We start from the raw sequence: 14,802 nt of genomic DNA, 5'->3' as shown, positions 1-14,802 counted from the left end.
GCGCCCTGCGCCTGGAGCCCGGCTCGGGCGCTCCGGGGCTGCCCCTGGTCCCTCCCCTTCCCCTCCGCCTGCACAAAGAGCGCCCCCGTAACTTCCAGCCCCAGACAAGTGTGTGGTGTGTGTGTGTGTGTGTAAGTGTGCAAGCCGTCGCACCAAGCGCTCAGTTCAGGTGACTTTTCTCCAGTTTGCGAGCTACTTTTCTTTCTTTTTTCTTTTTTTAAGCGGAGTGCTATATGGTCGCTTTTTTAGCTCTCCCTTCTCAGAGCTGAAAGTTCAGACACTGATGCTTTGCACTTTCATTTTTCCTCCCCTTTTGAGCACCAGAAAAAGAGGTACAAAAGTTGTTTACAATAAGGAGTCGACTAAGGGAAAACCGTGGACAGCACCTGAAAACAAAATAGATCCCTCAGCTATTCCCTGGCGGATTTTATTAGCACTTTTATTCTTTCCTATTTCCAGCTAAATAGTTGGTGATGTGTGCCCGATTTTTATTTTTAGATCTCTGAGGAGACTTAAGTTAACCTGACCGGATTATTTTTCATTACTGTGAAGTGTTGAGAAATGTCTGTATATGGATTAAAATGTAACTTTAACTCACTTTGTTTTAGTATACTTAGGTTTTTGGCTACTCAAAGATTAGAGGTGGGAATTAATAAAGAAAAATAGCATGTTCATTTGGGGGTTTTTTGGACAGTTGGGCAGTTTTTTAATGAATCTTAGAATAGTAGATTTTGTGTCATAATTACATATTGCAGCTGCATCTACTTTTCTCTTCAGATCCCTGTCTAAATGTGGTCTACTACGTAGATGTAAGGTAGAAGGCGCTGCTATACTTGATATCTCCTCCACAAAAGACATACAGATTTCCAGTATTTAAATACACTGTTAACAAAGTTGGAGCCTTCTGTAAACACAGAGCTGAATTTCCTGTCATTTAAAATGTTGCTGTGTACTTTTAATGACATTTAGCTTTTTATGAGCAGGTCTGCAGGTCTTACAGCATGCAATATTTTCTAAGTGGATAGAATTTATTATTTTAGTAATGTACATGGGTTTTTAAAATAAGGATTATTTGAGACGTATTAGAATACATTACCTACTTTTAAAACACAGGAAGTCAGTATACTTTGATTTTGAGAAAGGCCATTAAAATGACAGGAGCATTTTTTGTTTTGAATTGAATGGTGTTAGAATTATAAAGCATTTGGCATCCTTTGTATTTTATACAAATTTAACATAAAACTTTTTTTTCAGTTTCAAAACCGATTAATAGGGCAGTTTGAATAATTAATACATTGCATATTCTTGTCTTCCTAGTGGTTAATCATAGTACTAGATGCATACATGGTATCCTGTAAAAGACATTTTTTGGTACTGGAATTGAAAACATACTTATTAAAATGTAACCTTTAGCAGTTTTTAGTTAATAAGATCAGTTTTGGCAATAATGAAGCTAATTATACAAGAGGTTTTAAATATGGTTTTTAAGTCAGATCAAAGTAGAACACCTAAATTTATACTTTAAAATTAAAGTATAACTCTAAGAAAAGGATAATTCTTATTATTACTTTAATAACTTTAAGTTTGTCATATATGTCTAGGGCATTTATTGGACTTCCCTTGTAATAAATGTTATTACATTTTAAGTTTATTATGTTTGTTAATACATTTTTAAATTTTATATCAGCACTGAGTCATAAAATTTAATGCATTAAGTATCCTAAATGTTAAGGTTTTAAATTGTTTATGTTGGGCTGGTGAGATGGCTGTGGTCTAAAGCACCTACTTAGAACAAGCTTAGCAAAGCACAGGGACCACTGTTCAATCCCCCAGCACAACATGCCAGCCAGCCCCGCCCCCTGGTGGGCTGAGCTGGCCACACACACACACACACACACACACGTGCGCGCGCACACATGCACGCACGCGCGCACACACAAATAGAATTTTTAAAAAATTTTGTTTAGGTTGAAAAAGTTTATTATTTCTTATACTTTTCTGCCAAGCAAATGCTTAAGTAGCAAGTTATATTGCTCAGTTTTAATGAGTTTGATGGTTAAAAACTGTTACTTTGCTATATTTTAGGAATATTTGTTTTACTGTGAACATTATGTAGTATACAACTTTAATGAAGTTATTTTAGAAGTATACATGATGGAGAATTGTAAACACTTTCCTCCTTAAGCTGGAATTGGCTTGGTTGTTGGTAACCTTTGATCATAGAAAGACAAAACTAAAAATCCCAGAACCTACAAGACTTCATCTTAATCACTGTAGTATTTTTAAGGGTAATGTTTCTAACTTTTGTTAGTGACACAGAGGGTTATTAGACAAGGCTGTGATGAGCAGAAACTTCAAGGTATACGGAAAAGAAGCAATTTAAAAATATAAACAACTCGTAGTTTGTAATTTTTATCACATATAACAAAGTTTATTTTATCCTAGTCTCTTAATTTCTTACTTGAAGTACAGCAAGAAATGTAACTTTCTTTGGGAGGTCAAAGAAACTAAATTTTATTTCCAAGAAATCTGGATTAATGAAAACTGGAAAGAATTTCAAAATGGAATGTTAGCTACAACTAATTTTGTAGAATGTAGAACCAAATATTGAATAGTATACTAATAAAGCTACCTTGCTGATTATTGTTGATTCACTTTCTTTATTAGAGTACCTGGTAAAGTGTTGCTGGGAATTGTAAATTCCATTTCCAACAGTTTGTACTGTATAAGTGAAGAGTTTGCTCAAATGGAAAGTTGAAGTAGTTAGCCTTAAATTAAAGGTGTTAAACTTCAATAAAGTTGTTGAATACTTATGCTATAAAGCTGACAGAAGAGTGTACAAATAACTTTTATACTAAAGAAGATTATATAAGAGATAAAAATAACCTTTATTGTTTGCTGCATATCAGGCATTTTGCTTAATATCCTGTGTACCTTATTTAATCTTCCCAACAGTGTAGTAAGGCAGGAGAGTTGTTTCTATTTTATGGATCAGAGAGCTAAGTTCATTAATCTTTAAGTATGTAGCCCATGGTCACATTATAAGATCTGAATTTGAACCCAAATATGTTTGTTCCCACTACACCATTCTTTAAGCTCTTGTAAACCTATGAATATTTTGTATTCCAATGTTTTATGAAATTTGTAAAAATTGGCCAAAACTGTAGTTACCTACCTGTTAGAACCTGCAAGAACAAGAAAAAATGATTTTCATGTTCCACTTGGTAATCTGTAATTTAGCAGTGCTGTCTTATTGCAAGTAACTTATAACAGTAACAATTATCTTTTCATAAGCTTTCTTCATTTCACAATTAGTTTCTAATGAAGGGTGTTGAATATTTGCCAAAAATCTCATGCAAGATTTATCATTTTCTTTTAGACTGTTCGTAAGATAAACTTTGATTTAAAAAATTCCTTTGCTTTAAAATTTTGTGTAACCAAACTGTTTAGCACTTTGTAGGACCTCAGTATATTAATGACAAGGCTGTACTTGTCACCTGGCATGAGGAATGTATTAACTTTTAAGAGTTCCTAGAATCATCAACATAACATGTAGCATCCTTACGTCCCACATCTGTGGATTCAACCAAGCACACATGAAAAATACTCAGAAAAATGTTCTTGTACTGAACATATGCACACTTTTTTTCTTATTCTGTAAAGAATATATAAGATTTTCATAGTGCTAAAAGGTGTATATAGATGTATATAGATGGTATGCAAATATATTTGTCACTTGAGATCCATGGGGCTTTAGTTCTAGGACTCCACAGATTCCAGAATATTCAGATACTTGTGTTCCTTATATTGTATATAAAATTGGCATAGTAATTTGCATATAACCCATGTACATCCTCCTATGTATTTAAAATCGTCTTTTTTTTTTTTGCTCCAAATGCCTTCAGGGCAGGTTTGGCTGGCTTGAGTTGTGGGGATCAAACCACAGCAACCTGAGCCTGACTGCTTTGTTGAAGCAGCCACTTAAAGAACTGAGCTAAGGGGCAGGCCCCCTAAAATCATCTTGAGATTACTTATACTGTGTAATACCATATACTGCTAAATAAATAGTCAAAGCTTAGGGAATAACAATATTCACAAGAAAATGCCTACATATTTCATGCAGACATTTTTTTCAAATATATTAGATTCTTAGGGAATCCACAGGCATGGAACCCACGGACCCAGAGGGTCACATGTACTACACCATTGTATGTAACAAACTTGAGTACCTGCATATTTTAGTGTCCTAGGGGAGTCCTGGAACCAGTCTGCTACTGATGACCAAGAAACAACTGTTCTTAATTTTCTTTAATTTACTTTTCTAATCCTTTTTCTCATAACTGTTCTTTTAAAATGTACAAAAGGAATTTTTGTAATAGTTAACACCAGTATACAGAGTAATGGTATTTTACCCACTTGGTGGGAAGTTAGGAGGTAGCATTTAATTTTGCAATGATAGTAGGAAGTAGGTCTTTGTTGGAAAGATTGTAGAGCAAAGGCTTTAAAAGGTAAGTGGGCTTTACAGTGTCTTCAAGTTGCAAATGTACTTATGTGTATTTAGCACATTTGTTGTGCAAAAAAAAAAAAATGCAAAAAACTACAAAAGAGAAGGTGCTCGTTGTTCCACCAATTAGAGCTGACAGCCCCCACCAACCTCAAAGCCTGGTGGCACTAGAATCCACTTCTTTTTCTTTTGTACCATTTTACCCATTAGAATTTTCAAAAGAAATGACATTCGGAGTATTGTTAACTTTCTGTTACTGTAACAAATGCTTGAGACAATCATTTTATGGGGGGAAAAAAAGGGTATTTGGCTCACTTTTGGGGAGGAGTCTATCCTCAGATGTACCTATTTGTTTTTAGCCTACGTTGGAAGGACAGCATATTTTTCTGGGATTCCTTATGAAAAGAGAACTGCTGAACTCATGGCTGGGAAGCAAAAGTGAGGAAGGAGGGGCTGGGCTTCTAGTCTCCCCTTTGGCAGCATCAACATGCGGACTTCCCAGGAGGCCCACTGAGTTCCACCACTGCCCCAGAGCGCTATGCTGGGCACCAAGCATTCAGCACGTAGGCCTTTGCGGGGGGGGGGGGGGGGATCCCAAATCCAAAGCAAGCTATAAGGTAGAAATACCTGTATGGTTTAAAAAAAAAAGAAAAGAAAATCTTGCCATTAGTTCTATGTAAATGGACTGGGTCACTTTATTGATGTCTTTTATATTATTTGCTAAATTGACTTTTTACATATTTTGAATTTGGAAGCAATATATTTAGATCCAATTAAGGAGAAGGGCGAGCAGTACGTTTCGAATTAATGGTAGACAATGTACAAAGCAATAATACTGAACAGTAAATCAGTAATTGATTATATTTGATTACTACTACTTTTATATAACTGCAATATTTTGAATTCCCCATGCATTTTTTTTTTTTTTTTTGGCCATATTGTTTGTTGTCTGCCCCAGTGAAATTCTCTTCTGAAACTAGTGCATTAAAAGATGGCTCTAAAATTGATTGTTTTCTTACCTCGTGTTAATAGAATAGATGTTAGTTGTTCATCTTTGACTCCAACCATTCATTCATTGTTGCGACAGGGATTAGCATCTGTTTGGGCTGTCCTTGCATTTGATTTAACAGTTGTAAATTATATGCCATTAGATTATTCCAATGTCTGCTGTTAACCAAATAGAAAAGATAGTGTACTGGTTTATAGAGGTGCATGTTGCTAAAATAGTATTTCCGTAAGCATAAATGATAATTGACTAACGTGGTCAATTTACTGCCATTGCCTATTAAAGTGTATTGTGTTGAGCAACTGTCAAATACCTATTTTATTATTATTTTTTTAATGTATTTGGTACAGGGTCTCACTACACATCGCGGACTTGTAGTAATCCTCCTGTTCTCAGCTTCCCCAGCCCTGGGATTACAGGTGTGTACCACCATGCCTGGTCTCGGCCAGCTCAGCACACCCAGAGCAGGGCCCATGCACCAAGTGCTACCAGGGATTGAACCTCCGTCCCTGAGCTTGCCTAAGCAGGTGCTTAGTCCTCTGAGCTATCTCATCGAGCCTTCAAATGCCTATTTTAAAAACTAGTTTTTCCTCTAGAGTGTGCTACAATAGGGGTTTAATACAGAGTCCAAATTTGAAAGCAAAGTTAGAAAATTTAAAAGTAGTTAAAAGCTTTAAAAAGATTGAAATTTTTGAGTGAGGAAAAAAAACATACTAATGAAAAAGTAGCCAGGTGTAATAGGTAGCACATACCTGTAATGCCAGCACTTGGGAGGCTGAGGCAGGAGGATTGCTGTGAGTTTGAAGTCAGCCTGGACTACAAAGTGAGTTCAAGGGATTGCTTTTTAAAAATTTTATTTGGATTTTTACAATATCAAGCAATTAGATTTGTATAATACATGCTTTATATTGTTTAAAAATGAACAGGACAGCCTGTACAAAATATAATTGATAATGAACACCTTAGGTTTGAGAGTAAATGTTGAAGTGCTAAATTATAAAAATGAGCTGTATACGATAGTTATGTAATAAGTATTATTGGGTATATCTGTTTTGAAAATTTGACCATGATTACTTTATCTAATTGGTTAAAGCATTATTGTAGGAAAGCTTTATTGTAGGTGTGTAGTAAAGTAGTTGTGACAGAATTTGAAACTTACTTTTATAAAAGTTATAAAAGATACTCCATTATATCCTGAATATCATATTCTGTGCATTAATCTTATTGTGTTTTCTTTCTTGTGGCTCGCACTGTAGGGGTTTTCTGATTGGCTGATTATTCTGCCTGTTTGAGAATTTTCATTGAACAAGTTACTGTTCATGTAAATTTTGTTTTTAATTTTTGTTTTGGCATTGGGGAATGAACCCAGGATCTTTGCAGTGAGCTACATTCTCAGCTCTGTTTTTATTTTGAGACTGTCTCACTAAGTCAGTAAGTTGCCTAGTCTGGGTTGGGCCTCAGGTATACTGCATTGAATCATTGTCTAACTGTGTCACAATAAAGTACTTGTGGACTGCCCCGTCTTTATTCAAGCAAGGGATTTAGCCATATGTAGTTTTATTTCCATCCCGTGCTCCCATTTCCACCTTCTCATGTCACCAGGTAATCACTTTGAATCCTGTGGTCATTATTGGATGCTTCTTTTTTTAAAAAAAAGTAGTTTTTATTATAGTTTTTATATAGTTATCTTGAATATAATCTTTTAACTAGATTTTTTTAACCTAATTTTGCTAAGATTTATCCATATTATATATCGTTGATTATCTCCCATTGGCTATTTGGACATTTGCCTTTTTTCCCTTTTGAGACATTCAGTTACTTTCTGGTTTTTGTAGCTGTGAACAAACAAATGGACATTGCATGCATATTTTCCACTTATATAAAAGTTTCTGTTGATTATGTACAGAAGTACAATTGCTGCCTCACAGGGAGGTGAATACGCAACAAAAAGCTGATGCAGAGCTTCCAGTATGATCGCATCAATTTATATTGGTACTTGCAACATATAAAAGATGTGATTATCTATCCTCTTTTACATTTGATATTGTCTTTCCATTTTACAAGTCAAAAGGGTGTGATATGTTACCTTACTCTGATCTTGATGTGCATTTTCCTGATTATCACTTAAAATTTCTTTTCCTTATATTTTCTTTTCAGTGGAATTCCTATTTTTGTCTCTTTTTCTGATCATTTTTTTCTGATTTGTAAGAGTTCTATATGTTCTTTATGTTAATTCTGTGTATATAGTGAATCTCTTTGAATTTCTGAATTGTCTTTTTTTCATTTTCTTTTAGGGATTTTTTTTATGGTGTTAACATTCACAGTTTTAAATGTTTTACCATTTTGAAATGTACTCAGAATCACTCATTTCATCATGATCAGCAAATATATTTTATCTCTATTGTAGATTTGGTATAAAAAGGATAGTTATACAACTTATGTCTTGTGGGTTTATAAACGATCCAAATAAACAACCATAGATATTTGTTTAAAATATTGTTTCACTACACAAACTGGGCACTTAGATATTAGTTGACTTAAAGGATAAATTTAGAAGTAAACACAATAATGAGAACTATATGTGTAAATTGTTCTTCAGCTGCTCATTTTTTTCTTCCATATCTGCTGCACACTACTTGGTGTTATTTGTCAATAATATTTCATTTTACTTAAAACATGGTACGTGGTACATTCTGTGTCAGATTTTGTGAGTCAGTTACTCATTTACTTGGCATAGCTTGCCAGTAAAGTGCTAGAATTGACCAGATTTGATATTGGATACAAAACAGAAAATCAGTTCTCTTGCATGTACAGTTTTCTAGAATTGCTAACTTAGAGTCTTAATTTTAACAATTCAGTTTTTGTGCATCTTGTAATTGCTTGAAGTGCCTTGGAAGTAATTGTTCCTCAAATCCATTTCCTGGGTTTAAATGACAGTTGCCTGTGTTTTCTGTTAATAATTGTGAGATTTCACTTTGTAAATTTAAGTCATTCCATTTATATTAAGTAATTTTAATAGGCTTTTTTAAAGAGCAGTTTTAGGTTCATAATAAAATTGAGAGGAAGATACGAAGATATCATAAATTCCTCCATACGAACAGCCTCTCTTACTAACATACCTCCTCAGAGTATTGTGTTTGTTACAATTGGTTAACTTACCTTAGTACATCATAATCATTCAGTTTCCATAGTTTACATTAGAACTCATTCTTGCTATTGTGCATTCAATGGGTTGTACAAATGTATAATGTCCTGTGTCAGCCATTACAATATCATGCGTGCTGTCGCTATACTGAGAATCCTCTGCTGTACCTATTTATCCTTTTACTCCTGAACCCTGGTAACTACTGATATTTTTACTATTTGCATAGTGTTTTCCTTGCCAGAATGTCATCTAGTTAGAATCATGTAGTGTGTATCCTATTCAAGGTGGCTTATCTTAAGTTTCATGTGAGTCTTTTTCATGGCTTGATAGTTCTTTTCTCTTTAGCATTGAATAGTATTCCATTTGGATGTACCAGTTTTCCCATTTGCGTACTGAAGGATATAATGATCTCCTGCAAATTCTGGCACTTAAAAGTAAAGCTGTTTACCCATTTGCTGATTTTTATGTGAACACAAGTTGTCAGCTACTTTGCCTAAAAAGGAAAGTGACAGTTATCTTGTGTAGTAATATGTTTAGTTTTATAAGAAACTATTGAATCATCCTCCAAAATGATTATACTGTGTATTTTATATTCCTACCAACAGCAGAGTTTATTGTTTCACACCCTCTTCAATATTTAGTTTCACTTTTTCACAATGTTGGTCATTCCAATAGGTGTGCTAATCTTGTTTTAATAAGTTGATTTAGAATATGTAAAATGACTGTTATCATTATTTAAAATCTTGAAATGTGTATCAAGGACAAGGAGTTTTTACAATTAAATTTTGAACATAAAGCACCTTTTCAGCTTTTGCCACAGTATAATCTCTGATAGCTTTGATACATTTGTTTTCAAGGTTAAAGTTGTATTGTAAGGCCTTGGTTATATAAGAACAATATCTGAGTTATCCTGACCTAGCTCACTTTTACTTAGAATATGAATTTGTGTTTTATTTCCTGAAACTTCGGGTAAAGATAGAGGTGATTATTGTAGTTTGGATATAAAATGTTGTCCAAGGTCCAGGTGATCAGATCCTGAGGGCGCTAACGTCAGCACAGATGAGTTCCTAGCAGAAAGAGCTTTTAGGAAGAGGGCCAAGCTCAGTGGTGATGAAAACTAAGATTTGCCATAACTGGCCTAATTGAAGGAAGTAGACCGTGAGGATGGGTATGACTTCTGCATCCTCTGATTTCATGTTTGACTCTTGGAAATGGGCCTTCGATTCTTCCCAGACTTTTGCCTAAAAATAAGTTTATATTTCTCTTTTAGGCCGGGTCCTTTAATGCAATTTGTTTTCTCAGATTCTCTCATAATCTGTCTTTTAAACAAATATCTAAGTTGCCTTTATTTTCTACCACTTATTAAAGTATGACTTCTCATTTACTCTATTAAATTGTTCTCATTAACATATACACAGTGGGGCCATTATTTGTATATCTCACTTCCAAGCAACTCTGGACTGTCATGTTGAGGAGCGTGGGACAATCCTGTATGTACCATTGGTGGTTCAAGCCAGCAAGAATGTGTTAAAGATGTTGGTAACCTTTGGTTTCTTGTTCATAAAGGCAGTTGATACTGCTTTAGCTTCCTGAAGCTTGGTTTAAATTAAGCTTTGAGGGCTGTGTATAACATTGGTTACTTTTTTCATCATATCTGTTTCAATTTGCTAGGAGTGTTTTCTTTCATAGTTTAAGTGTTCTCCCTATTCTAACCAATGTTTCCACTAATTTATTCTTATAATTGACTGCCAGAGTCTGATTAACCACTAGACCCTTGGTTTATCAGAGTTATAGGAAGTAGAAACTCATTTAATTAGCCTAGGCAAAATTCACATTTATTGGAAAGCCACTGACATTTTACTTACTCCATGGGTAATGTGTGTAACTAGATCATAAACAGGAAACTGGATGCATTCTTTCTTGCTAGCATTACACGGTCCCTTATTGGAATAACCATACATATGTCTATGTCTATAAGCCTGTCTATAAGCCTGTCCTAAATGCCTGAAGAATATCTGATTGGCCTTCATTGGTGGAACAAGTATCCCTGCTTCATTCAACTATGACATTGGGCTTTGTATGGCATTGGAGCTCTCTAATACCAAATATTAGGGATCACAGTTCTGATGAGGGAATGTAGATTGGGCAAGTACTTCTCCTGCATAAACTTTCATCAACCTTACATTGGTTGAAGAAGAAAATAAATTAGACCTTCCATTATTTATACCCTGCCAGTCCTTTCAGATCTTTTTCCTAGTCCAAGGGTGGTAAGCCTATGTCACATGTGCCACAGAAGACCATTTGTATCTCTGAAAGCTCTAAAAGAAGATATCCACATAGCTCTTTTTCTTCCATAGTACGCTCGGTTTCATACATGACTTCCTTTTCTCTAACTTTGTACTTCAAACCTTTCTTCCTTATTTTCTTTAGAAACTCTAGATTCTTTGCTTCTAATATCAGTTCCTTAAAGTCTCTCAGACTGCATAGCCAGAGTCATCAAGTTGTACATGTAGATACCCCAAAAAACAGTAACCACAAAGATTAAAATAGATTTAAATGAAAGGACGATTGTTCACTTAGTACAGATTTTCTTCTATACAACTAACAGAAACAACAAATACTGGGGTCAAGAAAAAATTACCAGTATTTCAATAAACTATTTGAGTATTAAGATTTTTGTTTTATCTGTTACTACTTTCATCAAGTTTTTCTCTTTGTATCTAGGTGAGTATATAATTCATTAATTCAGTGACATGAATATATATTGTAATCAAATGTAAGCAGATAGGGGTCAGGGATAACTCGTAGTGACGCAGCACTTGTCTGGCAAGTGTGAGGTTCTGAGTTAAATTTCCAGTACACACACATAATATCACGAAGCTAAAGCAGATTCATTTTAATTTTAGTAGTCCTCAGAGAAAATATTTTTATTAATGCTTTCGCGGTACATAATGATTACAGGCATTGTGGGGAGTTGTTACATGTGCACAACACATCTTAATTCTTTTACCTCTTCCTCTACCTTCCCTTCATCTCTTGGTTGCCCTCCCACTTATAAAAGATATAGCTCCCTGTTTCCTATGTGTTTTATTTCATTTTTACTATTTTCAAAAGTTGTACTGTTTGATCACGTGTATTGAGAGTCACTCTGAACAGCCAGCCAATTATTATAACCCATTAAACATAATGAAAAATTCTTAGAATCTTTTATTTGTATAAAAAGCGATTAAGGACTTGCATTGTTCAAAAGCATTATGTATCAAAATGGAGCTATATTATTTTAAGTACACTACCTGTGTCTCAAAGAACTGATCTAAATGGTAACTTTTTTAATGTCCACAGAATGTATAGTTAAAACCCAGGCTAACATACATTGAAGCAAATGAATATAAATAATATATGTACATTGTGGGAATGGCAGTAATTCTGGAAAGGGTAGTCACATATGAATTCAGTGAGTGACAACCACTTCTGAGCCATGGCTATTTATTTCCATTATGAAAAGAAACATTGGACCTTGCTACTACCTACTAGAACAGAGCTGTTCAGTAATGATTAAATGTTATATAATCATTTGATAATGATCAGTATGATAGCCACTAACTGTACCTAAATTGTGGCTGATGGTGATTCAGGAGTTAGTTGACTTTTTAAAATTTAAATGTAAGCTTACAGAGTCACTTGTGATTAATGATTACTGACCTGTACAGTGGTGCTCTAGATCTAAAGTTGAGTTGCTGAAACAGTCCTGACAAGTTACTAGTTTAAGATGATTACATTTCCATCGAGTAATGAAGAGACGATGCGAACTACTGTCAGACCTACAGTAGTTCATTTCTAAGCAAATTGTATATCACCAGTTGCTATAGGACCTCAGGAGGGAGCTGTCACTTAGAGATGAGCTTAAAGTAGAATAGGTAGTTTTATTAAGGAGGAAAAGACTTTGAGGAGAGTGGGTTAATGGGAATGAAATGGATGCATGCAGGATAATTTTTCATTCAGAAGGCTGGCCAAAATTGTGTCTTTTGTATTTTTTCCTATTTTGGCAGACAAGGTATTAAATAGCTGAGATTGGCCTTGGTCTACTTGGTTCAAAACTTTGATCAACACCGTGAGAAAGAAAACATTGTGTTGGCTTTAATCTGTGAGACTAACAGCAATGTAAAGAGTGCGAACTTTAAAGAATAGTTCTACTTTGTTATATTTATTCATTTTACTTAGAATAATGTGCATTCCATTATTATAGTTTTGTAATCAGTTGTGAGTTTTCTTTCTTACATGATAACTTAAGTCAAACAGTTACTGGGAAAAGCAAATGAAAACTCTAAACTGAGTAGTTTCATCTCCTAGTTTCAGTTGTGAACTTTTTTGTTTAATAATTATCAGATCTTTTCTTAGAGGGAATTATATTTAGCTTGCAGAATCATGTTTGAAGTATTTTGTGTTCTGGTTTTCAATAAACCAATTTGAAAGGGTCAATTTTTTATTGTAGGGGACAAGCAAGTCTTTTGTTAGTGATGTGATGTTTTGTATGGAACTTGTCTCATTCAAAATTATTATGTTACTAAAATATGTTAAAGACTCTTTTAAAATATCTCTTTATGAGAGAGCATTTCTCTGATAATATTATATAAAAACAGTAGTTCTTTCACCCTGCCTTCCAACACTCCCTCTTTCCCCTTTCTCCTAGATTTATTATGTGGATTAAATGAAATCCAGCAGTTACTACTTCATAGGGCTGACACTTAATGGGCGTTCATTAAATATTCTTGCTTAATCGTCTTCATGCCAAGCAAACAAATTCTTGTCTTTTTAAATTTATAGTGAGTTTAAAGTGGCAGTAATTGTTATAATTTATGTTAATGTGGTTGTTTACATGTATTATAATAAATTCTAAAGCATGCAAATAATTTTATGTTTAAAGCAGTGTTTTATCATTTGTAGTTACCTTAATTACCATTTCTTGAATACCTGTTACTTGCCAAGTGTGTGCCTAATTTCCTTTACATCAACCTAAAAGATATTTGTTAATTTCTGTTACTTATGTGTTTTTTAATAAGTGAGACAGAGGGCTAAAGTTACTTATCTACATTACATAGCAAGTTAGCCTAGTTTAATTTGAAATTAGGTTTGTCTAAATGTAAGATTTTTTCTATGTGTTTTCTATTTTAGTATTTTAAATAGCGAAAGGAATTATTGATGTATTTTATAACAATCGTTTTTTCCTGTCACGGAATGTAATTTGATTTATAAATTAAAATTTACTGTAGAGCTCTGAGAACAATATAATGTAGAAAGCAGAGGCTGCTAATTCATGTGTCTATGAAATATCAGGACAAGATCAGATCAGTTTAGCTTCCTCTTCCATGTGAAAAAAATGGGATTGGAAAAGTTAATTGATTTGTGTGGTATTAGTCACCTTTCCTAACTATTACAGAATACTTGAGATAATACTTGAGATAGTTAACTTAGGAAGAGAAATTGTTTATCACATTTTTAGGGTACCAGTCCACAACTGGCACTGACACTTGGGGCGTCTGGGCTGGATGGCACTTGTGGGAGCACATCAGAGAGAAGGGGCTAGCCTCCACCATCCCTTTCTAGAGTATGTCCTGCCCTACCCTGTGGCATAAGGATGACCCGCCAGGCCTGTCTCCAGAAGGTTGGAATCCCCAGAAGGCTCCCTACCTCCTAATGGCATCATCCTGGGATCCAAGCATTTAATAGATGGATTTGGAAGGCAAATCCAAACATAGCGTTTTTCACCATCACTAGAGAAACCAGGACTAAAACCAAGATTTTAATAGAGTATAATTTAGTGGAACATAATTGTCTAATGAAAAACCTTTATGTTAGTAGAGGGAAAGTGTAATTGTGAATATGGGAAGAATTTATTTTTAAAAGACATTCTTGGGCCATAGAAATAGCTCAGCAGCCTAAGTGCCTCCCTAGGCAAGTGCAGTGACCCAGGATGGATCCCCAGCACCACCTGCTATGTCAGCCCCAAACCCAAATAGCCCCAAACTGGCCCCCGAGACCTTGCCTGGTGGTGCATGCCTGTAATCCCAGCGCTGGGGAGGCTGAAAACAGGAGGATCACTGCAAGTCCAAGCTGTGTAGTGAGACCTTGTACCAAATAAATAATTTT

At 34.7% G+C, this 14,802-nt stretch overlaps 1 protein-coding gene across 1 annotated transcript in view; it reads left to right on the top strand.

Annotated features, from left to right (window-relative positions):
• The window catches only part of Pkn2 (protein kinase N2), a 128,861-nt gene that overhangs the window by 594 nt on the left and 113,465 nt on the right, over nt 1-14,802 (top strand).

The sequence above is a fragment of the Octodon degus genome, unplaced genomic scaffold (assembly GCF_000260255.1).
Source record: "Octodon degus isolate 3935 unplaced genomic scaffold, OctDeg1.0 scaffold00109, whole genome shotgun sequence".
NCBI classification, from domain to species: Eukaryota; Metazoa; Chordata; class Mammalia; order Rodentia; family Octodontidae; genus Octodon; species Octodon degus.
Note: the sequence above shows the minus strand (reverse complement) of the source record. Positions and strands in the feature narration are given on the sequence as shown.